This window comes from Dipodomys ordii, unplaced genomic scaffold, assembly GCF_000151885.1.
Source record: "Dipodomys ordii isolate 6190 unplaced genomic scaffold, Dord_2.0 Scaffold148, whole genome shotgun sequence".
Lineage (NCBI taxonomy): Eukaryota > Metazoa > Chordata > Mammalia > Rodentia > Heteromyidae > Dipodomys > Dipodomys ordii.
Window position 1 is genome coordinate 324,499 of NW_012267364.1, and position 23,448 is coordinate 347,946.

At 48.1% G+C, this 23,448-nt stretch overlaps 1 protein-coding gene across 5 annotated transcripts in view; it reads left to right on the top strand.

Moving 5' to 3' along the window:
* Positions 1-21,672: 21,672 nt before the first annotated feature.
* Wapal (wings apart-like homolog (Drosophila)) overlaps positions 21,673-23,448 on the top strand; it is a 67,576-nt gene continuing 65,800 nt past the window's right edge. For 4 of the 5 annotated variants that reach the window (XM_013032085.1, XM_013032087.1, XM_013032089.1 and 1 more), the window contains exon 1: positions 21,685-22,122. The gene's annotated coding sequence lies outside the window, so the exon portion shown is untranslated. Of the gene's footprint in view, positions 22,123-23,448 lie in introns of all 5 variants that reach the window. The other variant, XM_013032084.1, reaches the window with a different exon arrangement.

Sequence of the window (23,448 nt, forward strand, 5' to 3'; positions counted from 1 at the left end):
CATCCACATGGAGGAACCAACCTGGGTGGGTTTGTAGAGCCAGAGTAAAATGAACAAGTCCTGTAGGTGTGAGAGACAGACTGATGAGTGGATTTGGAGTGTGTCTGAGTTGGGCATCTGCACTCATTGTGGCAGTGGCAGTGTTGGAAGATGGGTTACACAAAAGATCTGAATGCATAAGGAAACATACTAAGAAGAATAAGAGGTGGCACTGGTGGCTCACTCTTGTAAATCCTAGTTATTCAGAAGGCTGAGATCTGAGGATTGCTAGGCAGGCAAAGTCTGTGAGACTCCAATTAAACACCAAAAATCTGCAAGTGGAGGTGTGGCTCTAGTGGTAGAGCACCACACTTAAGTTAAAAAATCTAAGAGATTGCATCTAGGCCCTGAGTTTAAGACTCAATACTAACAGGAAAAATGAAATTGTACATCTACGGGCTCTTCCCATAGCAACTGTGAGGTGGTTAGCTGAGAATAATTTTAACTGAGATAATCGGACATAGGCTAGGAACTCTAAACCCTTTCTCCGGTCAAGCACCAGTGCCTCTTGCCTGTAATCCTAGCTACTTTGGAGGCTGAGATCTGAAGATCAAGGTTTAAAGACAGCCTGGGCAGGAAAGTCCATGAGACTCTTATCTCTGATTAACCATAAACAGCCAGAAGTAGAGCTGTGGCTCAAGTGGTAGAACTTTAGCCTTGAGTACAAAAGCTTGGAGAAAGTAACCAGGCCCAGAGTTCAAGCCCCAGGACCAGTCCTCCCCACCCAAAAAAGTTTTCTGAGAGTTAGATATTTCTTTATTGGTGGTCAGCTGATAAATGGTGCTTTAGCCTGATTCTGACCCATCAGGTCTTCCCCACACTAATGGTGTTTAAGCTGGAAACTGGCCAAATATTAGTCTAGAAATGCCAATTGTGATATATTATAGAGCACCCATTGGCTAATGAAATACATAAATGTGTGTGTGTGTGTGTGTGTGTGTGGCTTGTCACTTTATGTTTTTTGTTTTTGTTTTGTTTTGTTTTTGGCAGTCGTGGGGCTTGAACTCTGGGCCTGGTCGCTGTTCCTCAGCTCTTCAGCTGAAGGCTAGCACTCTACCACTTGAGCCACAGTGCCACTTCCAGCTTTTTCTGCTTATGTGGTGCTGAAGAATCGAACGCAGGGCCTCATGCATGCAAGGCAAGCACTGAACCACTGAGCCACCTTTAGAGCCCTATTTATTTTTTTTATTCCAGAACTTGGGTTTGAACATAGAGCCTTGAGCTCCCACTTGGCTTTTGGAGTGGGGTGGGGGCAGAGGGAGGCTGGTCCTGGTGGAGGACATCAGCAAAATGGCTCTGGGCACTATCCTAAACCTCTTTGTGATCGAGGTTAGTACTATACCACTTGAGCCACAGTACCACTGAGGATTTGTGAGTGGATAACTGGAGACTTTTCTGACTGTGCTGGCTTCAAACTGTGATCCTCAGATATCAGCCTTCTGAGAAGCTAGGATTACAGGCTTGAGCCACCGGTGACCAGCTGGTCTGGCCTGTTTCAAACAAACCAATCTGAGCTAGGCCAGCCAGCTACTCTGTGGTTACTCCCCTGAAGAAAGTTTGCCTTGATTCAAACAGATCAATCATAATCGGACAGATTGTCTGAAGGAAGGAGAAAAAGGGGGAAGGATAGATACAATAGAAACCAAGGAGGGACAACTGGTTTCTAGGTCCCTCTGCTCATTCTTCGGAGTGGTCTTTACTTTCCTTACTAAATAAGCTCTTTTAAACAGTGATCATGTTTCTTGCTATTATTTCAATATTACTGGAGAACAAAAACCCACCATGCTCCTGTCTCCTGCATCACTGAAGCTTGAACTCAGGTCTAGGTACTGCCTTGAGCTTTTTTGCTCAAGGCCTAGTGTTTATTCTACCACATGAGCCACAGCTCCATTCCAGCTTTTTTTTCCCCTTCTTTCCTACTTTTCTTCCTTTTCCTTCCTTCCTTTCTTTCTTTCTTTTTCCTTCCTTCTTTCTGTTCTGGGGCTCAAATTCAGGATCTGGGACTGTCCCTGATCTTCTTTTACTCAAGGCTAGCACTCTGCCACTTGAGCCACAGTGCTACTTACTACCAACTTTTTCTGTTTAGGTGGTACTGAGACCCAGGGCTTCCTGCATACAAGGCAAGCACTCTATCACTAAGCCACACTCCCAGCCCTCCATTCCAGCTATTTTAGTAGTTTATTAGAGGTAAGAGTCCCATGGATTTTCCTACTAGGTTGGCTTCAAACTTTGATGATTGGATCTGAACCTCTTGAGTAGCTAGGTTTAGAGGCATGAGGCAGCAGCACCTGACTTCACCTGGCTTTTTTGTTCAAGGCTGGCACTCTGCCATTTGAGCCATAGTTCCATGTCCAGATTTTTGGTGATAAATTAGAGGCTTCAAGTCACTTGTAAGCAAAGATTTTAAGAGCAAATGTGTGATTTTTAAATTTTTTTTTCTCTTATGGAAAATACAGATTGGGACTGCTCCATCAGCCTTGGTATGTAAACAAAGATGACCTGGAAGCCACTCAAGGTGAACACTGAAGAAAGAAACTTTTATTATAATATTCTGACATATGGAGCTATTTGTTACGTCAGTATGACTGAGCCTGAACCAATATGTAATTCCAAACCTATCGTGTGGAAATTTCTTCTACTGAAGAGCTTTATTTTCTCTGGGAGAAGCCCCACAATAATCCTTCCTTCCTTCCTTTTTTTTTTTTTTTTTTGGTTCATCATGGAATTTGAACTCTAGGCCTGGGTGCTACCCCTCAGCTCTTCAGCTCAAGGCGGGCGCTCTACCACTGGAGCCACAGCACCCACTTCCAGCTTTTTCTGTTTATGTGGTGCTGAGGAATCCAACCCAGGGGCTCATGCATGCAAGGCAAGTGCTCTACCACTGAGCCACCTTCCCAGCCTTTTTCTTTTTTTTTTTTTTTTTTTTGTCAATTGTGAGGCTTGAACTCTTGGCCTGGGCACTGACCTTGAGTGAGCTCTTCCGCTCAAGATTAGTGCTCTACCACTTTGAGCCACAGCTCCACTTCCTGTTTTCTGGCAGTTAGTTGGAGATAATGTTGTAAGGTGAATCATCCTAGAAGCCACATTTTGGAAGATTGGAATATTGGGGTTTTTATTATACAGTTAGCAGGCAGCCAGTTATTATAAGGCCTGCCACCCCCAAATCTACTTAACAAGGTTAGGAAACAGGCTAGAGAGAAAGAAAAAACAAAAATAATACCAACAAACCAATTCAGCTCTGATGGAGAGGTGAATCGGGACACCTGGATGACCAGAGACAAGCCAGGAGACAGTAGCATGGTGTAATGGTGGCTGGGCTGGGTGGAACCTAAATAGGGTGCAAGCAGGAGGTAGGTCCACAGGAAATTCCCAGTCCCAAGCACTGGCTTGACAGATTCAGTAAATTATCAGCGAGGTGCTCACTCCTGCTCCAGGAAACGGGGCACACTCATCACCTGGGAGGCAGGTGATGGGCAGCGGGGTTTCCTTCCCCAGGCATGGATACAAGATGCCAGACCCGAGGCCAATATGGCGCCAGCACAACCTGACCTCCTTACTTCAATAAGACTTTCCTGCCTAGGCTAGCTTTGAACCACAATCCTCAAATCACAGCCCCCTGAATAGCTAAAATTATAGGTGTGAGCCACCAGCACCCTGTTCCCACCATACTTCTTGACCCATGGAGAAAAACCACCCTACTGAAGACCCTTTCTCCTCATCTTTTCAGTGACACTTGTCAGTAGTATCTCAGCCAGATCCCTGGTGGCTCAAGCCTATAATCCTAGTTGAGATGTGACCATTAGGGCTTGAAACCAGCCAGGTAGGTGTTAGGTCTGCCCAGGAAAAATGGCCTCTTCCCTTTCTTTTCTTCCATGCTAGAAGTCCCTGCCCAGCACCTGTAAGCCAAGTAACTGGTGCACATGGGGACAATGGGAAGTCCTCCAAGCCCTGAGGTTTCCCTAATAAACTCTTTTCTGCCTGACCTGCATGGCAATCTCCTTTTGCCAACCCTTATAGTAGGAGTGTCTGTGAGTCTTATGTCCAAATAACCACCAAAAAATCCAAAAGCAGAGGTCGAACAGTGGTAGAGCACCAGCTTACAGCAAAAATGCTAAGGGACAGCATTCAGATCCTGAGTTCAAGACCTAGTACAGACAAAACAAACAAAAAAAAACAAACAAACAAAAAGCCCTAAAGATGTATCTTAATGATGAAGAAGGAGCTTGTCCCCAGAATAGGATGTTCCTCTTGCTCCAGGGTCCTTCAGCTGGGCCACTAAGAACAAAGCATGGGGATAAAAAGATGTTTTTGTTGTTATCAGCTGTGGGAGTGTCCCTGAGCTATTTTGCTCAAGGTTAGTGCCCTACCACTTTGAACCACAGCTCCACTTCTGGTTTTCTGATGGTTTTGGCTTGGAACAGCAATCTGCACATCTCAGCTTCCTGAGTTGTTAGGAAAGAGCAGAAAGTGAATTCAAAGGATCAGACCTTTTTTTTTTTTTTTGTCGTTTGTGGGGCTTGAACTCTGGGCTTGGGTGCTGTCCTTCAGCTCTTCAGCTCAAGGCTAGTGTTCTACCGATTGAGCCACAGTGCCACTTCCGGTTTTCTAGTGGTTTATTGGAGATAAGAGTCTCATGGACTTTCCTGCCCGGGATGGCTTTGAACCGCAATCCTCAGATCTCAGCCTCCTGAGTAGCTAGGATTACAGGCATGAGCCACCAACACCTGGCCAGACCACTTTTAATGGCAAGTTGAAGGGAGACTAAAGGTGAACAGATAAGAGTCTGGAGACTCCTGACACCATCCCCCCCCCTCCCCAAACACACCCCCAACCCCACCCGGTGCTGGGGGCGAGGGTGGAGGGACTGAAGTAGGGTTCTTAGATAAGACACCAGAGTGTTGGGGTTGGGGAAGTGTGGGGTTATCCTGGGCCAAGCCCAGTGTGCAACTTTGACCTAAAAAGAACATTCCCATCACTAGTAGCTAGGATTACAGCTGTGAGCCGCTGCCTTGAGACTTCTGAGAAACACTTAGGAACAACTAGGGCTGAGGTTTCTATCTTTAAAAAAATAATAAATTAATGTATGTGGTACTGAGGAATTGAACCCAGGGCCTCATGCATGTTAGGCAACCACTCTACCTAAGCCACATTCCCAGCCTTAGGGCTGAGGTTTCTTCAGGTGACAAAGCCAGAGACTTCGGCATGTGGAAGGGTCACTGAGTATGCCCCCAGCCCCTCCACCTCCAGCCTGACCCATACCTTGGCTAGTGTGACCTGCTCTGTGGAGTCCCAGCGGGTGAGCTTCTCTCTCCCAGGAGAGTGGGAAAAGAATCCTGCCCTGTGACTGGTTTCATTATGGATGAGATGGGCTTCTCGCTGGGGTGGGGGGTGCCTGGGTGGGAGGTGGGGATCATTCTGTTGGGTTTTCCCAGCTTTAGGCAAAGGATTTTGGAGAAATTAGTGGATTGGAGAACGATGAAGTTGGAGAATTGGAGGGAGCCTGCACGCTTTCCACTACCCCATGAAGTCTGGTGACCTACACCAGCCCACTCACGACACACGACAGCCTAGCGCTGCTCCTAGCCAAATCTGTGCAAATGGATCGGCTCTTTTTCCAGTTTGCTCTCACCCAACAAGGTAAGTGCAGAACAAATGTCAGACGCGCTCAAGACAACAGAAAGATCCTGTCGCCTCACCCTCGATGAGTCCCGGTGAAAGGCTTCGGACAGCATCTGGCAGGGTGTCATCTCCCATGGCATTCGCGGCTACTGTTACACCATCACTGGCAGCTGGACTGGGCAAAGAATTCGACTTGATAATTTGGGCAGATAACTCCACACACTGCAGAGTGTGGACTGAAAAGCGGACGCCAAACCTTCTCCCTCCCCCAACCCCCCCTCCCCCAAATTTCCATAGGTACAAATCTCCAGAGTTCCCCCAGGGCGCAGGGCCTGCGGTCCCAACCCCGCCACGAGGAAGGCAGGCCAAGACGTAGGCAGCTCTGGGACGACCTTGGAGTGGAGCGCAGGTCGGGCGGACCCGGCAAGGCCGCCGCCTGGGCGGGGCTTGAGTTTAGATCCGCTGGAGCTCCTGCGGTCGCCAGCCCCGCCCGCCCTCCGCCAGCGACCTGGATTCCGCCTAGGCTGCTGCGCGCGCCCGGGCCGGCGGGAGTCCGGGGATTTAGCTGTCCGGTGTTGGGGAGACGCAAGGAAGGGTCTGGGGTTGGGAAAACTTCTTCCACTTCGGGGATCACTGCACGGAGGAGGCTTTAAAGTGAACAGTGGGGCCGTGTAACGAGCTCCCGGCGTGTGTACCGGGGGACCCCAACCCCCTCTTCCCCCCCGGGGGACCCCAACCCCCTTTTCCCCCCCATAGCAACCACAGTTAACCCCACTCCCAACGCAGCGGGTGGTTCTTTTATTTCCCCCCACCTTCCTGCCCTCCCCAGGTTTCGGGCGAAGGTCAGGGATCTGGGCGGAGAGAGACGCTTCTGAACATTAACATTTCAATGAACGCTGGGGGTGCCGGGAACCCCCCGCCTGCTTCTCTTGGGGTACTACTGGGCACGAATTTGGGGTGGGGACAGATCCGGTACTTGCCGGACCGGGGCCGCCTTTGTAGTGCCGATGACCTCCTGGCCACTTCCTAGCCAGACTGCAGGGCCCGAGGCTTTGCCTGGCCCGCTCCGCCAGGCGCGCCCGCCCTGCAGCCAGCCGGAAGCGGCCAGCCTCGGCGGGATCCGCCCGCCACCACCTGGGCTCGTATCTCCCGGTGTGAGGAGCTTGAGTGCAGAGGGCTTTGCAGACTCGGGCCCACCGAAGGGCTGAAGGCGACGGCGTGTGCAGGCGGAGGAAGTGTGCATGAGAACTGAGGGGTGCCGACGTGGGTCCCGGGGGTCCACCGAGCCACGCGCCTTCGAGGAGCCCTGTTCCCAAGGGTCCAGGATGGATGAGATCTCTCCCACCGGTCCACCTTTCCCCTCCACCAGGCTGAAGCTGATCCTCCCGCCACTCTGACACACCCTGACACACCCGCTACCTCTTCCCCCTTTTCTCTCCCACGAGGCTAGCTCCGGGAAGCACCCAGGTGCCTAGTAGTTGTCCCAGTTCTGCAGTAATTATTTGAGACCTCAGCTTTCCTAGGGGCTGGCTTCCCACGGGACAGTGTCCAGTTGTCCCTGTCCCGGACAGCCCCAGTTCCCAAGCCGGTTAGTCGAATGAGGGCCTTCTGCCCTCAAATTCAGGTAGTAGGGCCGGGAGATTCTACCAGAAGGCCGCGGGGCTGTTGGGAGAGGAATGGGGTGTAAGGTTAGATAAGATGAAGAACTACTAAACCCGTCCCCTTCTGCGGGAGGGTTGATAAAGAGGACAAAGATAAGGGTAGTCTGCCCGGGTGGATAGGTTGTACTGCCAGATGTCTTGAGAGCCGGAGTTTTATCTCTCTCTGCCCAGATACTGCAGTGGATCTTCTGCATTGTAGCCTTGATCTTTCAGAAAGGAATATGTGCAAAGGCATATTTGATTTTCTACTTTTTTTGGGGGGGGGGTCCGGTAGTGGGACCTGAACTCTGGGCCTGGGTGCTGTCCCTCAGCTCTTCAGCTCAAGGCTAGCACTCTACCACTTGAGCCACAGCGCCACTTCTGGCTTTTTTCTTTTTGCTTATGTGGTGCTGAGGAATCGAACCCAGGGCCTCGAGCATGCAAGGCAAGCACTCTACCACTGAGCCACCGACATCGTGAATTCTGTCCAGGCCCACGTTTAAGAATCTTGTTCAGGGGCTAGGAAGGTGGCTCAGTGGTAGAGTGCTTGCCTGGCATGCATGAGACCCTGGGTTCAATTCCTCAGCACCACATAAGCAGAAAGAGCCAGAAGTGGCACTGTGGTTCGAGTGGTAGAGCACTAGACTTGAGCTGAAGAGCTAAGGGACAGAGCTCAGGCCGAGTTCAGGCCTCATGACCAAAAAAAAAAAAAAAAAAGAATCTTGTTTAGGTCAGGGGTCCCAAAGTGGGGTGTGGCTGAAAGCAGTAGAGTGCTAGCCTTGAACAAGAAGAGCTCAGGGACAGTGCCCAGGCCACCCTGAGTCCAAGCCCCACACCAAAAATAAAATAAAATCTTGTTCAGATCTTTTCCCAACCCACTTCCCTTTTTCACTCTTGCTCAGGTTAAAATGGTGAAGTGTAAATTAATTAGGACCCAGGACTTCTGGACAGCACCTAGGCCTAGCAAACAAAAGCCAGATTGAAAAATCATTGTTTCATGCTGGGTGCCAGTGGCTCAAGCACAATCCTAGCTTCTCAGGACGCTGAGATCTGAGGATCCCAGTTGCAAGCCAGCTTTGGCCAGTTGCTCAAGTGGTAGAGCACTAGCCTTGAGCAAAAAGAAACTGGGGGGAGGGGGTGAGGAGAGAATAAATGAGGGAGGGAAAAAAAAGAGAGAGAGGCATTGTTTCAAAATATCTAGTCTGGGGCTGGGAAGGTGGCTCAGTGGTAGAGCGCTTCCCTTGCATGCCTAAGGCCCTGGGTTTGATTCCTCAGCACCACACAAGCAAAAAGAAAAAAGCCGGAAGTGGTACTGTGGCTCAAGTGGTAGAGCGCTAGCCTTGAGCTGAAGAGCTGAGAGACAGCGCCCAGGCCCAGAGTTCAGGCCCCACGACCGGACCCAAAAAAAAAAAAATCTAGTCAGAGACCTGATTAGGAACTAACAGCAAATCAGAATGTTATGGGAGTTGACCAATAAAGTGTCACTCTCCAAAACACCTAATTATAATCAGGACAACCAATCAGAGAACAGCCCAGGGTAGGAGAACCCTTAAACTTAGAGCCACCTAGCCAGACATATGAGAACCCAAGACTGACAGCACAACATTGGCCTTTTGAGCAAGACACTTCTGAATCTTTACATTTACCTATTGTCCTAGACTTTATTCGTTGAATTCCTGGGACAAGAACGTGAGGAAATAGTGGCAGCAGCTGACAGTGGAGCTACAACACTGGCAGGCGTTGTCTGCTGCTGACCTGCAACACTAGCAGGCATTGATTGCTGCTCACTCACCATAGGCTGTACTTAATGGAGAAATAAGTCAAGCTGATAGTAATACAGCTTTGATATGGCTGACCCAAATAGGAACTTACCTTTTTGGTCCTACTCCTAAGATCCACATCTCTGTCTGGGCCTGGTGCTGGTGGCTCATGCTACTCCTCAGACTGAGATCTGAGGACCAAGATTAGATGCTAGCTCAGGCAGAAAAGTTCAAGAGGCTCAATTGCCAAATAACTGGAGGCCCAAGTGTTAGCACTCCAGCTGTGCTTGAAAAATCTGAGAGAAATCTTGATGCTTCAACTTTAAGCCCAGGTATCAGTGGGCACACACGTGCGTGTGAACATGCACACACACGCACACGCACGCACGCGCGCACACACACACACACATGAATCCTTAACTCTAACCACGAGAAAAACAAATTCCTTATAGAAGGATATCTTATGGAACACCAGACTTCATGTGCCCCTTAAAATGTCATGGACAGGGCTGGGAATATGGCTTAGTGGTAGAGTGCTTGCCTAGCATACATGAAGCCTTAGGCTGGATTCCTCAGTATTACATAAACAGAAAAAGCCAGAAGTGGTATTGTAGCTCCAGTGGCAGAGTGCTAGCCTTGAGCAAAAGAAGCTCAGGGACAGCACCCAGGCACTGAGTTCCAGCCCCAGGACTAGCAAAAACAAAAACATCAATACAAGGAATGTCAGAGAAACTACAGCCAAGAGTAGCGTAAGGAGATGTGGCAATTAAATGTAACAATATCTTTTTTTTTTTGGTCGGTCATGGGGCCTGGGCACTGTCCCTCAGCTCTTCAGCTCAGGGCTAGCATTCTACCACTTGAGCCATAGTGCCACTTCCAGCCTTTTCTGCTTATGTGGTGCTGAGGAATTGAACCCAGGACCTCATGCATGCAAGGAAAGCACTCTACCACTGAGCCACTTTCCCAGCCCCTAACAATATCTTGAATAGTATCTTGCAATAAGAAAGAGAGATTAGATTAATAATAATAATGATGATGAAATTTGAATGAAGTATAGATTTCAGATGGCACTATCAATACTGTTTTACTAAATTGTGTGTGTGTGTGTGTGTGTGTGTGGTGTGTATGTATGTGCACGAATATGCACCAGTACTGGGGCTTTAACTCAAGGTCTTGAACTTCTGCTTGGCTTCTTTGCTGAAGGTTGGTACTCTACTACTCAAACCACAGCTCCGTTTCTAAGTTTTTGATATTGCAGGTAAGAGTCTCTTGGATTTTTTTCTACCTAACAGGGTTTTGAACCATGATCCTCAGATCTCAGTCTTCTGAGTGGCTAGGATTATAGGCATGAGCCATCAGCATCCTGCTACTTCACTGTTACAAATACACCATGTGCTATAGTTTGAATCTGCAATGTGTTAAATACATGGACAAAGGCCTATACATTCAAGGCTTAGCCCCAAGCTTGGCACTACAGGGAAGTAGTAGAAACTTTAAAAGGTGGCTATGGAAGATAGGGGATGTTGGGACCTAAGCACCTTCCTCCTCCTGTTTCTAGCATCTGTCATGAGAAAAATAACTTCCACCATGTACTCCTTGCCCTGATGTGCCACCTTGCTACAGGCCCTAAAGCCACAAAGCCAATCCATCATAAACTGAGCCCTCTAAAATGGTGAGCCAAAATATACCTTATCTGTCTATAAGCTGAGAAACTCTTGAGTGTTCATTATAGTACGAAAGCTGACTAACTCACCATAGGCTGTAATATATTCATAATAGGGGGAAATAGATTAAGGACCTCCATGAAGAACTCTCAGTACTACTTGTTAATTTTTCTGTAACTCTAAAACTGTTCTAAAAACAAAATAAAGTCTAATATTTTAAAGGTTCCATCTGTTTTAGCAAATGGCGAGAGGAATGTGGGTTGAAGGGAGGGCCTGGCAGGCTGAGGCCTTAAGGATCATACATCTCTGCACATTCATTAGTTCTATCTGAGAAAGTCCATTTGGAGCTTTTTCATGACTGGCAATTAGGAGTGGGCTTTTCTCAGCAACCACATTGGGGCAAAGTGACACATGTGGCTTAGTAGAGGAGGACATATGCTAAGCTGTGCCTTTTCCCTCCATGGTGGAGGCAGGGAGGGGCCTGCGGGAACTAGGGGAGCTCAGTCAGGCCTGCAGAAAGAGTCAGCAGATGCTCTGCCCAGCTGACAATAGATAGCCGTGGGGGAGAGGGGACCCAGAACTGCCAGATCTTTGCATATTTCAAAGAAACAATTCATCTAGATCTTCATATGAAGTCTCCTGACTTTCTATGTTGCCAGCTAATTCTAATTTGGTTTAAACACTGATCATTCTCCACTGTGTAGCACTATGTATCCAGTTTTCCATATCAAACACAGGTGTGATCCACATTCATTCAAGGTCAGCCCTAGTCTGGGCTATTCAAGGACAGGATAATTTGGGTTTATTCTTTCTATACTCTCCAAGACCTAACATAACACTTGGTATGTAATCAGTGCTGAAAAAATATGCAAATAAATGAATAATATAAACTAGGTGCTGGTAGCTCATATCTATAGTTTTAGGAGATCTGAGGATCAAAGGATTTGAAGTAAATCCAACAGAAAACAGTAAAACCCAACTGAGACTCCTCAGTAAACCACCAAAAAGTGAAAGTGGAGCTGTGGCTCAACTGGTAGAGTACTAGTCTTGAGCAAAAAAAGCTAGGGACAGCTCTCAGGCCCTGAGTTCAAGCCCCAGGACTAGCACCAAAGAGAGAAAGAGAGAAAGAAAAAGAGAGAGCCAGGCGCTGGTGGCTCACGCCTGTAATCCTAGCTACTCAGGAGGCTGAGATCTGAAGATCACAGTTCAAAGCCAGCCTGGGCAGGAGAGACCCCTGTGAGACTCCTATCTCCAATAAACCACCAGAAAACCGGAAGTGGCGCTGTAGCTCAAGTGGTAGAGTACTCGCCTTGAGCTGAAGAGCTGAGGGACAGGGCCCAGGTCCAGAGTTCAAGCCCCAGAGAAAAAAAAAGTCTCACAGACTTTCCTGCTTATGCTGGCTTCTAATCATGATCCTCAATTCCAGATTCCTGAGTAGCTTCCATTACAGGAGTAAATCACCTACACAGCATGGAAACCAACCTTTTGAGCTTTGTATCAGGAATGAGAAACTGGAGGTGCTTGTGGTTTATTTCACTTGTTATAATGTGTTCTAGTTATATTACACCAGTTTTAGGTTCACAGAAAATTTAAGCACATAGTTTACAGAGTTCCCATATACTTCTTGCTCCTACTCCCATTCTACTGCTGGCCTTATATCTGTGTGATCTACTTGTTACAATTAATGAACCAACAGATACACTGCTCATGAAAGTCTATAATTTAATAAGAGTTTGCTCTGTGTAGTTGTATGGCTGACACATCCCTACCGCCACAATATTATTTTTTCTTCCTCCCATCCTGCCTCTGTCCTTATTCTGAGTTCAAACCTTAGTATTGAAAAAAGAAGAGGGAGGAGGAGGAGGAGGAGGAGGAGGAGAATTATAAGAATAGTAATAGGCATGGTTGAGCATGCCTGTAATCTCAGCTACCTGGAAGGTACAGGATTGAGATTCCAGGCCAGCAAAGGCCAAAAAAAAAAAGTTAACAAGACATTATTTCAACCAATAAGATGGGTGTCGTGGTGGATACTGTAATCCCAGAACACAAGCGGCATAGGCAGAAGAATCATGGTCTGAGGCTGGACCCTGGGCAAAAAAAAAAAAATGAGAGACCCTATCTGAAAAATATCTAAAGTTAAAAAGGTCTGGAAGTGTAGCTCAAGTGTAGACTTCCTCCCTAGACAGAATAAGGCCCTGAGTTCAATTCCCAATACCACAAAAAGAAAGCAAAATCACCCCAGCAACATTAAAAAAGAAAAATAAATACCCACAACCAGAAAACAACAAAACGCTACTATTATTACAAGATATCCAAGGGTTACTTTACATTGCCTGAGTAGTCAGGAAAGCCTATTGGAGACTGCTACCAGAGAGACAAGGAGGAACTCATTGCTTGGGCTAGTTACAAGTCCTTATTTGCTGTGAGGACAGGTCAGTGGGCAATTCTTTTCATGCGGGTAAGTTCTTGCTTGCACCTTTGTGACTTGGTCAGATAGAAGTTTGGGGCCTGGGGGCAGTTGACTGGTTTGGGATGACCTCAGCTCTTTTCCCTGTGGATCTCATCCTCTAGCAGGCCAGCCCAGGCTTGTTCTCTTGGCAGAAACATGGCTCCAAAAGACAAAACAGAAGGCTTCAGTTTCTCAAGGCTCAGGCTTAGAACTACATCACTTCTGGCACTTTCTTTCATTTACCAACTAATGAGGTCTAAGAGGACCTGCAAAGTCACCTTGCAAAAGGTATGGCCAGGGAAAGGGGTGGAAGCAAGTTTTGAATATGTGCCCAGCAAAAGAGTCTCAAAGAAAGATTCAAACAGAATGGTAAGAATTTTTTTTGGGGGGGGTCCGGTCATGGGGCCTGAACTCTGGGCCTGGGCACTGTCCCTCAGCTCTACCACTTGAGCCACAGCGTCACTTCCAGCTTTTTATTACCTGCTTATGTGATGCTGAGGAATCGAACCCAGGGCCTCATGCATGCAAGGCAAGCACTCTACCACTAAGCCACCTTCCCAGCCCCAAATAGTAAGAATTTGAAAAAGATGTTCTTCCTCCTCCTCCTTCTTTTTACTGGTCGAACTCTGGGCCTGGGCACTGTTCCTAAGCTCCTTTTGCTCAAAGCTAATGCTCTACCACTGGAGCGAATTGTGATTTAATTGGAAGTAAGCATCTCACAAACTTTCCTGCCTGGGCTGGCTTTGAATTGTGATCCTCAGATTTCAGCCTCTTGAGTAGTTAGGATTAGAGGTGTGAGCCACTGGTGACCTTCAGAAAGTTACTCTTCTAGGTTGGAGATTTAATGTATTTTATGTGATTATTAACTACTGAAACAGACAAGAAATGAGTAAAGTTATGGGAACTGGATATGATTTCATTTTATCCTGATCTCAGGGCTTCATGCTCTTACTTGGCTTTTTTGTTCAAGGCTACGCTCTAAAACTTGAGCCATGGTGCCAATTCCTACTTCTTGTTGGTTAACTGGAGATGAGTCTCACAGATTTGTCTGCCCTGGCTTTGAACTGTGATCCTCGGCTTTCAGCCTCCTGAGAAGCTAGGATTACAGGCATGAGCCACTGGTACCCATCTCTGAATATAACTTAAAACAACTTAATCTATTTGTACTCAGCCTATTTATGGCCTATTTTCTGTCTGTGAATATTCTAGGTGGGCTGCATATTTAACAGTGGACGTGAGTCAATCATCCCTGCTCCCATGGGGTTTATATTCCACAGGAAGGGAACTAACAAGAAGTTAATAGGTTAGACACCACCACAACTACTGTGGAGAGAAACAGCAGGAAAGGAGAACCAGTGGCAGATGGCAGAAGGAAGACTTAAAAACGTTAAGTGGTATACAAATATGGAGAACTTGGGGAGGGAGTAACAAGTACAAAGACTGAGGTCAGAGCTGGTTTGGCACATTCAATTAGTAGACAAAGAACAGGCTTGGCAAAGGTGGAGAAATGGAAGTACTCAGGTCATGCTGGGCCTTTTGACTACCAAAAGTCGTGTGTGTGTGTGTGTGTGTGTGTGTGTGTGTGTTTTGACTACCAAAAGTCGTGTGTGTGTGTGTGTGTGTGTATGTGTGTGTGTGTGTGTGTGTGTTTATGCTGGTACTGGGACTTAACCTCAGGGCCAGAATACTGGCCCTTAGCTTTCTTTGCTCAAGGCTGGCAGTCTACCACTTGAGCACACTGCTGTTTTGTGGCTAATAGGAGATAGAGTCCCATGGACTTCCTGGCCCAAGGCTAGCTTTGAATTGGCATGATCCTCAGATCTTAGCCTCCTGAATAGCTAGGATTACAGGTTGAAGCCATCGGTGCCTGGCTCCTACTGGGTTCTTGATGAGAGGTGTACCATATAGCATTAGTGGTGAGGATCCTGGGGAGAAGAGAGCTGTTTCCAGAGACAAAGATCAGCCATTAAGATCTCTTAGAGGTTTCTGGGTACCAATCCTGGTCAAACTACATACTCGAGGCAATTTCGTTGTCTTTTAACTATCTATGCAGTGTGTTATTTCTCAAGGGATGTCACCATCTCAAGGGAGGCGATTCCAATTATCCTGGAAAACAAGGTAATTGGGATGATAGTATTCACCTTCTCAATTCTCAGAATGAAAACATATACTTTGAAAGAACAAAAGGTAATTTCAGAAAGCATCCTCCTCTCTCCCTAGAGGAAACTATAATAATTTATGGGGGAGCCATTTTGGTTATTTATAACTATTGTTAGTTTCAAGTCACTTTTCTTCCAAGAAAGGAAAAAAAAGGGTGACTTTAGTTAACACATATTTCTTGAGCACCTGCTATATACCAGGCAGGCTTCCAGGTGCTAAGGATATGGAAGACAAAATAGGTAAGATTTCTGCCCATCCTCATAGGGAAGATAAACATGCAAAAGGTGATAAGTTAGCCGGGGAATAAATGACTTGAGAAAAAACTACAGCAGGGACAGTGAACATTTGGGAGTGGATGCAATAGTTCAAAACAGTTAAGAGACAGAGACAAGCAGGTGCAGGTAGCCTACCCTGTAATTCTAGCTACTGGGAGGCTGAAAGCTGGAGGATCATAACCCAAAGCCAACCCAGGCAGAAAAGTCCTGGACATTCCAGCTCTGAAAAAACTAGCAAAAAGCAGGGTTCAGGTATAGCGTAAGTGGTAAAGTGCCAAATGGGAAAGTTCAAGGTCTGCTGGGTGCCTGTGACTTATGCCTGTAATCCTAGTTACTCAGGAGGCTGAGATCTGAGGATCATGGTTCAAAGCCAGCCCCATCAGGAAAGTCTATGAGACTGTTAACTCCAATTAATGATTACAAAAACAAAAAAGCCAAAAGTGGAGCTGTGGCTTTAGTAGTAAAGTGCTAGCCTTGATCAAAAAAGCTCTGGGACAGTGCATGCCTAGGCTCTGAGTTTAAGCCCCAGGACCAAGACCAATAACAGAGAGCGGGGAGGGGCAAGGAAGGAGGGAGGGGGGAAAAGAGAAAAGTTCAAGGACCTAAGTTTAAAAAGAATACAGGAAGGAAGGAAGGAAGCAAGCAAGCAAGCGAGAGAGGGAGGGAATGAGGGAGGGAGGGAAGGAAAAAAATCAAAAAGCCATACAAGTAGTAGGAAGGGTCCATCCATCATTAGTGTGAGCACATGAAGGTGTAAAGGCCTAGTACTGTTCTCCTGAATATTTACATATAAAACTTTCACAGGGCCGGGTGCCAGTGGCTCACACCTGTAATCCTAGCTACTCAGGAGGCTGAGATCTAAGGATCAGGGTTCTAAGCCAGCCCAGCAGAAAAGTCCATGAAACTCTGATTTCCAATAAACCACTAGAAAACCAGAAGTGGCACTGTGGCTCAAGCGGTAGAGTGCTCGCCTAGAGCTGAAGGGCTCAGGGACAGCGCCCAGGCCCAGAGTTCAAGCCTCACGACCAACATAAAAACAAAAAACTTTCACAGGGCCACTCCTAATACTTCTCAAATCAAGCATCAATCATTTTATTTTTCTCTTTCCTTCTTTGCTGGGTTGTAAGGTGAATTATCTGAGAAGCCACATTTTGGAAGATGGAATTTTGAAGCCTTTTATTACACAGTTAGTAGCCTGCAAACAGCCTGTTGGCCTGCAGTCCCCAAATACACCTAACAGTTAGGAAACAGGCCAGAGAGGAAAGAAAGAACAGAAACAGTACCAATGAAAAAATTAAGGGCTGAGAGCGAGCTGAACTGGGACACCATGATGACCAGCAACACAGGACAGGATAATGGAGACACACATGGCATAGCATCCTGGCATCTATGCTGTTCCATATCTAAATAGGGTCTGGGCAGGGGGGGCTGGTCACAGGACACTCCCAGTCCCAGGCACTGAACTGACAGGTTAAGCAACCTATCAGCTAAGTGCCCATCCCTGTCCCCAGGAAATCCAGGTATGCCTACCAGCTGGGAAGGTGGGTATCACCTTCTCCCACCACGAAGACAAGACGCTAGACCTTAAATGCACATACTCAGGTGCCAGCAGAACTTTTTCATCTAGGGAAGATAGGCCGTAACCTTCCATATAGAGTATGCTTAGAGGCCACGCAGAGGCTGGGGATTCAAGCCATTTAGGGAGTCAATGCAGAATCGAGCATTCTCTTTATGCAAAGTTTTTCTAAGGCTATGACATCTGCATTTCTCTAAAGCACAGCCCTCCTAGCTCACCCCAGTGAGCCAAGCATCTGCACTTCAAAGGATGGCTGGTCTTATCTCTAGGCCTTGGATCTGGGTGCACAGCCCTCCCCCCCCCCATCTCCTGCCTAGGTACCAGGATGGCTGCAAGAAATTATTATTATTATTATTATTAGCTGGTTGTTGAGCCTGAACTCCGGGCTTGGGCGCTGTCCCTGAGCTCTTCAGCTCAAGGCAAGCACTCTACCACTTGAGACACAGAGCTACTTCCAGCTTTCTGGTGGTTAATTGGAGTCTCATGGACATTCCTGCCTTGGCTGGCTTTGAACCGCGATCCTCAGATCTCAGCCTCCTGAGTAGCTAGGATCACAGGCATGAGACACTGGCACCCTGCTTGCAAGAAATTATTTAGGCTCAGCCTCCTTCCTTCAGTGGCAGTACTGGGGTTTGAACACAGAGGCTTGGCTTGCTTGCTCAACTGGTACTCTACCACTTGAGCTACTCCTTAAGCTCAGCTTTTTGCTAGCTATTTTATTTTTTTGCCAGTTCTGGGGCTTGAATTCAGGGCCTTCTTTTTTTCTCATGGCTAACAGTCTATCACTTGAGCCACAGCGCCACTTCCAGCTTTTTCTGTTTATGTGGTACTGAGGAAAGGAACCAAGGGTTTCATGTATGCTAGGCAAGCACTCTATACCACTGAACCACATTCCCAGCACCTGCTAGCTATTTTAGTAATGAAGTCTTGAGGACTTTTTCTGCCTGGGCTGGCTCCAGATCTCAGCCTCCTGAACAGTTACAATTATAGATGCAAACCACCAACACCTCACTTCTTTTTCTCACACTGTCTTGTGGCAAAGTCATGATTCTGCTCTCTTGGCCTGCCAATGGCTGGGATTACAATTGAGTGTCAAAACCTGGCTTCATATACTACTTTCTATCAAATTCAAGCATGTCCTGAAGTACTGACGGGTATCCAATAATTAAGAAAAAGATATAATCCAGCCTCAGTAACACCTTGAATACGTATTTCCTTACCTGTAAAGAAGGACAGTTGGAGACACCCAAGAGGCCCCTGGTGAGCCTGACCTCACACCTAACACATACTTACATATTTGCTCTTGTTCTTTTTTTGTGTGTGTGTGCTGGTCCTGGGACTTGAACTGAACATGGGTGCTGTTGCTGCGTTTCTTTTGTTCAAGGATATCACTCTACCACTTGAGTGCCACTTTTGGCTTTTTCTGAGTAGTTTATTGGAGATAAGAGTCTCATGGACTTTTCTGCCTTGGCTGGCTTTGAACCAGGATCCTCAGATCTCGGCCTCCTGAGTAGCTAGGACTACAGTCCTGAGCCACCAGCCCCTGGCTTTGATTTTTTTTCTTTTCTGGTGCTAGGAATTGAACCCAGGGCCTTGCACATGCTCCATGACCAAGTGGCCCTGATTAGTTTTTATCTATCTGTCTATTTATCTTTTTTTTTTTTTTTAATAGTGTCTCACTATGTAGCCCAGTTGGGTCCTCCTACCTTAGTCTTTCAAGTGTTGGGATTACAGACATACCCATTATGCTGAGCTTCATGGTAAATTCTTTTTTTTTTTTTTTGGTTGTCGTGGGGCTTGAACTCTGGGCCTGGGCACTGACCCTGAGCTCTTCAGCTCAAGGCTAGCGCTCTACCACTTGAGCTACAGCCCCACTTCCTGTTATCTGAGCCACCACCAGTGCCCAGCCATGGCAAGTTCTTAAAACCTCTCCTTTCCCTTTCTCATCCAAACAAAAAGCAGATCATTGTCAAATGCTACAGGTCTGCTTTTTCAGTTTTTATTAGCATCAATTAGCTGTACATGTCCATATATGCATATATCTTGATCAGACTCATACTCCTGTCATTCTCCCTCATTCATATTGGTACACTTTAAATCAGTGTCTGTCTAATTTTAAGGTGTGAATTGCCTGGGGAAATCCCACTAAGGTGCAAGTTCTGATTTCTGGAGTTGGGATGAGGCTAGGAATGATCCCTTCCCAGCAAGCTCATGGGATATGCCTTGATGCTGACTGAGGCAAGAATCTGACACAACTAAATATCATCAATACAACCATCACACAGAATGTTCTCAAAAGGGTTCTGAAGACTATTTCTTTAATAGTGATCCCCTTCCCCCTTCAGATTCAAGCAGTTACTGAGCTTGCCTAGTGCCCAGCAACCAGCAAGGCCAGGCCTAATAAATACATCTTTTGGTCTGGGAAGATTCACAGCACTCTCCTACAGGAATATCTTGCAATTGTCTCTCTACCTTTTCTGTCTTTTTGATCTTACCTTTTGCCTCTGATGATAATTACCCTTTAATTAGCATCCACCACCTTGTCATCTAAATAATTACAGTAAGTGCATCCTGCACCTCTGCCAGCCATCTTCAAACAAAATGATGAAATCCTAGGCTGCTGATTTTTTTTTTAAATGACAAAACTGACCAAATAAAATGGTCCTGTGAATACCACCCACAGTAGAAGACAGAAAGGAAAATACTCTTATGGTATTAGGGAAACTGTACATGTCCTATAGGGAAAAGGCTCAGGGTTTTGTCCTCCCCACTCCCCAGGGAGCAAACTGGCTGGCTAGGGATGCTCTACAAATGACCTCTACTGCCAGGTGTATGTGCCTCAACAGGGGCTTGAACTAAGGGCTTGGTTTAGGCCCTGTCCCTGAACTTTTTCCACTGAAGGCTAGAGCTCCATCATTTGAGCCACACCTGTACTTCCTGCTTCTTTGGGTGACTAACTATAGAATAGAGTATCAGGAACACCTCTGCCCAGACTGGCAGATCCTCAGATCTCCACCTCCTGAATTGGATCCTGAAACTCTTTTCTCTTTACTCAGAATTTTCCCCAACTATATTGGAGGCAACCAGAAAGTTCTAGAAGCATGCAAAGCCAATTATCCATTTGTGAAGGGAGAGTTTTTCACTGAAAACAATTAGTCGTTTGTTAATTTCCCAGGTGGGTCTTCACTAACTGCTGACCAAAATCAAGGCTTTCAGGGTCCAATGAATCCTGGCCCTGTCCTAGGGGCAACTGTGGTGCAGTTTATAACAGTTCCCCGCCCCCTACACACAAACCTTTCCAATTTTCTCAATTATACTGACTTGGAAAGGAAAAAAAAAATCTTATGTACAACGAAAACATACTTTTTTCATCACCTCTCCTCTCCCAAGGCAATCCCATGTCCTTTTCTTTCCTATCCCTGAGCTTTTTTTGCTCAATGTGAATGTTCTACCACTTTAATCACAGCTCTATTTCCAGTTAATTGAGAGATATACCAGTATCATGGATTTTCCTGGCCTGTGCTGACTTTGAACCCTGATCCTCAGATCTCAGCCTCCTGAGTATCTAAGATTACAGGCATGAGCTGCTGCCAGCACCCACTTTACCTAAAAAGTTATGGAAACTTTCAAGATGACACGAGGACAGAGACTGATAGATCTAGCCTGTGTAGACATCTGGCTGCGCCAACAAGGAAAAACGACTCCACACTTTAACTTATTCCTGCCTTTCCCCAGATCATAATAGCTGTCAGCACTTTAGAACGTCTTTTTAACAAGCCAACTTACTGTTATTAACACCTAACAAGGTCAACGACAATTTCTTAAGGATGGACAACCTATTCTGGGGGCTCTGTCAATGGGTTTGGGGGGAACTTGAGTGTGGGGACTGACGAGTTGGAGAGCGCGAGTGGAAATCGTTGAACGAGGCGGGGCGCGGTGGCCGGGAAGGGCACGGTGGCCGCGAGGGGACCCGTGTCCTCCGCCTTCGGGTTCCGGTGGTCGTTACCTGCGCCGGGCAAGCGCCTCGGCAGGCCTGATCCAGGGCAGCTCCGAGTTCCCCGCCTCCCGGATCCTCGCGGCTGCGGCGGCGGCGGCAGCGCGGCGCAGCCGCCACCACCCGCTGTCCCTAGACACCGGCGGGTCCCTAGAGGGGAAACGATTGACACAGCTGCCTGCACCGCGCCCCCGGCCCTCTCCCGTGCCATCTGCGTCTCCCGGAGCGGCCGGGAGCTGGAGCCGGAGCTGGCACCCGAGCCCAGGAGGACCAAGCTCCTGACCACCGTTGGGGAGACCCTGCTCCAGCGCGGGGCTCTTTAGCACAGTGACCTCGCGGACAGGGACTACAACTCCCGTCGGGCTTTGAGACAGAGCCAATGGCGGCAGCCGGCGCGTGCGGGGCGCAGCGCCTGCGCGGCTGTTTGAGTAAGAGGCCGTGCGATTGGCTGCGGGGTCGGCGGCCGCGCGGGGCCGGTGGGAAGCGCAGTGACGGAGCGAGCGGCTGTTGGAGGAAGGAGGTGGGGGGGCCGGGAGCGCAAATGGCGTTGAGATGGTTCAGGGCCCTGTTCAAACTCCAGCGCTGACCATTCACCGGCGGAAACGGCGACGCAGGAGAAGGTGGCGGTCCCGCGGGGGCACGTAGCCAGCTCAGCCCGGGCTCCGGACGCCACGATCAGGGAGGCCTAAGCCCGACCCGGCCGGCGGCACTCGAAGCCGGGAGGGAAGTTGCGGGGCCGCCGCTCCCTCCTTCCCCCCCTCGTCCGCCGGGCTTCCTATTTACCCGAGCGGAGACGCGGGGTGGTGACGGTGGCGGAGCCCCGGCCTCCCTAGGCGCGCCGGTCGGCCCTCTTCTCCCGCGCGGGGCTCCCGCGTCCGCCCGTGGGCTGTCGGGAGCGGGAGAGGCGGAGGCGGCCCGAGGCCAGAGCACCCGCCAGGCGCCGAGGGTGAGTGAGGGCGGCCTTAGGCCCGGAGCGGGTCGGGGGACACCGGGGCGGGGGGGAAGTCTCGTCGACCACCCGGCCTTCGAGGAAGTTGGGTCAGGGGTGCCACCGGAACAACTCTTCTCCTCACCCCCCTCCCTCTTTGATTTCCCTTCTCTCTCGAGTTGTTGTGGGTTTTTTTTTCTTTTTCTTTTTTTCCGGGCGTCCGCTGATTGACTTTTCTCCCTAATGCCCGGTGCGGCGTCTAGGTTTCAGTTCCCAGTCTCTCCTCTCCCCTTCCTCCCATCTCTCTGTGGCCCCGTCGTCGAGGCCCGAGGGATTCGGTGGCAGAGGCTTCCGGGGCGTCGGGAGCGACATCCCTTTCCTGGGCGGTGGGGGGTGGGGAGGAGAAAAGTTGCGTGAGCGTCCATCCTGAGGAGGCTGGCTTCCCCGCCGGCTCCCGCGGCGCCCCCGCCCGTCCCCAGGTGTGGATTTCTCCCCGGCTCTCGTTGGCCCCTTCCAGCCTCCCTCCCTCCTTCTCCGGAGTCCCGAGAAAGCTAGACTTGGACGCGAGTGAAGTGTCGGGGACCTCGTCCCAGCCCCTTTCCTTTAATCCCAAGCACCCCTCTCTCTCAACATTTGACCGGGCTTTTTTTTTTTTTTTGGCTAAAGCAAAGGCCCAGAGACCGAAGAGGCTCAGTCGTGAATCATGCTTTCCTTTCTAGTTAGGAAAGGTCTATTGGAGTTTTGACTCCTGAGCATGATCGAGAGCCTGTATATTTGAAATAAGCTTAAAATATAAGGTCAAGTATGCCTGCGCGTTTCTACTTTGTATTTGCTTAGCCAATGCCATCGTAGTAGTCTTGGACTTTAAAAAAAATTATACATGAGAAACGATAAAGGTAATCAAAAGTAGGGGACATTATATAATGAATTTCCGTATTACTCCCGTACCTTGGGTTCAGCAGTAACTAACGACACCAAATTTGTTCCATTTACACACTGACCATTCCTTACTGTTGGACAATTGCCGAGATTACTACATCAATGTTTCAGTATGTATTTGTGAAAGACGGGGCTCTTGCAAAAGCAACCACATTTTCTTATCACGCTGAAAATAATTAACTGCTTCGTATCAAATATTCATCTGCAGACTTTTAAGCCTTCTTACAGTGAATACTTTGTAGTTTTCAGTACCTTTTTTGTGTGTGTGTGTGTGGGGGGTCTGGTCGTGGGGCCTGAACTCTGGGCCTCAGCTCTTCAGCTCAAGGCTAGCGCTCTACCACTTGAGCCACAGCACCACTTCCGGCTTTTTTCTTTTTGCTTATGTGGTGCTGAGGAATCGAACCC